The sequence below is a fragment of the Atta colombica genome, unplaced genomic scaffold, assembly GCF_001594045.1.
Source record: "Atta colombica isolate Treedump-2 unplaced genomic scaffold, Acol1.0 scaffold261, whole genome shotgun sequence".
Lineage (NCBI taxonomy): Eukaryota > Metazoa > Arthropoda > Insecta > Hymenoptera > Formicidae > Atta > Atta colombica.
This window is the reverse complement of record NW_017259361.1, coordinates 377,763-380,028: the sequence shown is the minus strand read 5'-3', so window position 1 is coordinate 380,028 and position 2,266 is coordinate 377,763. Positions and strand designations below refer to the sequence as shown.

The 2,266-nt window shown below is 32.7% G+C and overlaps 1 protein-coding gene across 1 annotated transcript in view; it reads left to right on the top strand.

Annotated features, from left to right (window-relative positions):
• The window catches only part of LOC108689274 (potassium voltage-gated channel protein Shab), a 56,407-nt gene that overhangs the window by 50,579 nt on the left and 3,562 nt on the right, over positions 1-2,266 (top strand). The gene's annotated exons all lie outside the window — the stretch shown is intronic.

The following is a 2,266-nucleotide window of genomic DNA, read 5'->3' as shown; positions in this document are numbered from 1 at the left end:
AAATTAATTTAGGCTAAAATAAATAAAAAAAATAATAAAAACTTTTCGGAGCCAATACAAATTATTAATGTGTATATAAATATTCTGTATTAAATGTGACAAAAAAACGTATATATAAATATATCCCATTTTGTCTCCTTTTTAGTATAACAACAACATCAAATCATAAAATTAATGTATTCGCAGATAAACGTGTAAATATAAAATTTATCAAAAAAAAATTGGTATAAAAAAATGAGTTAATATGGTCATACGCTGAAAGTTGATCAGAAATAATTGTTACGTCCACATCTTGCTAACATATTCTTTAAATTCCAGTTTACTAGATAAAAATCATGACAAATTAGAAATCTTGTAAGAAGACAACTATGTCATAACAAAATATACATTTACATGAACAAAAATTGATCGAAACAAAAATTCATTTATCGCAAATTCCATCAAATCATCCGGTTTATTGTGTCAAGTCAATAAAATTATATAGTTAAATATATCAAGCGTTATAAAGTAATAAATTAAACAGTAAAATAAGAATTCACATGAACCGTTCAAAAACGATAAATACCGTGTTGACAGTTTGACTGTTGTAAACATAATGGCAATTGAAACAATCAAGGCATGTAAGTCAGTTAGATAAACAATAAAGAAATAGAAATGGGGAGAAAGTTCCAGAGAGAAGATATAGGACGGATTACAACATATAGGAAGGATTGTTGATAGGTGGAGGTACTACAGGAAGGGAGGGTAAGATCGTGAAGAGAGATACGTGAGTATGGGTGTGAGGATGCTTGGAAGTGTGTGTGGGTGTATTTGAATACTAATTGTCGATTTGACCTGACACTAGACACGACGACGACGACGATAACGTTTCTTAATAAAATTTTATCTCATTTTTATATAAAAATTGAAATACCTCTCTTACTATTCTCAATATTCTCTTACTATTACTCAAGCTTTGAGCCTATTAAAAATTTCGAGTGCTTTCCAGCAAGGACACTGTTAAACACTATGCAACACACAGAGTCATTTCATTCTTGTTTAATATAGACAAATAACAAGGATGTAATGATTCACTATGTTATACTGTGTCTGATTGTATCCTTGCTGGAAAGCACCATTCGTCCGCATAGCCGTTTTTTAGATATGACCTATAGAGAGTTTCCAGTCAACTCAACTTCACTCGGTTCGAGTAAAGATACACTGTAGGGTCTCCTGCGTCCAGTACGGGCGCGTATATTTGGCACGAGACACCGTGTCTCTTGATGTTTTTGGATTTCTACAGCCTCCGTATTCTGGAAAATATTTTGTAACTATAATAGTCGTTTTTACAAAATAGTATTTGATATCCTGATTTAGTGCTGTGTTCTGCCAATGCTAATTATGTGACATGTTTCAATCTAAAATCCCATTCCTACATGCACACTGTTCTCCTGGTTTCACCTGCAGAACTGAGTAGAGGTCTTCAGTCTTTGGAATTTCTTAGGATTTCACTAAGAAATAGACACACAAATAAACAAGATTTCTCAGAAAATCCTTTCAACTCCACTTCCTCTCTTTCACATTGCGACAAAACATTTAGCAAATCCTAGATCGCATCACGTATGGACAAACTCAGACTATCTATGCATAGTCACAATCAACATTGGCAGAACACAGCATTGAATCAGAACACCAACTATTATTCGGTAAAACAATAGCTACAACAGCATCATATTTTCCAAGAAAATACAGGGAGATCTTAATAATCCAGAAACACTCAGATAATTTAAACAGAGACGTGGGCTATAACATGGGGTAAGTAAAATATGGCAGACCGCTCTTCCCCATCTCCTTCCAACTTTCTTTCTCAACAGAATTTTTATATAAAGGAAATTCTCCGGAGAAGTAATTCAGTGTTTTTGTCCTGATGAAGTGAACGGCAAGATTCACAAAATTTTAGCATTAGCAATGGTTCAGTTATAATTTTCTTTGTGTGTGATGTAAGTTTACTATTAATTACAAGATTCAGTTTATGATCAGTAGTTAACGTTACATACAACGCATTAGGGATATTCTTGTGCGGAGAATCTAAAGATGATTAGACTGTACACACACTGCCATTGATGGAGGCGCGAAATAGCCTATATTCTTCTTTCGCTCGGAGGAATTTGACGAAATCTTTGTTCTCTACTCTCTGATTAAAGGGTCTTTAAAGATGACAATTTAATTATATTTGATTTATTTATATGTAACAAATATGTTACATACAAATTAATAAATTTTAATT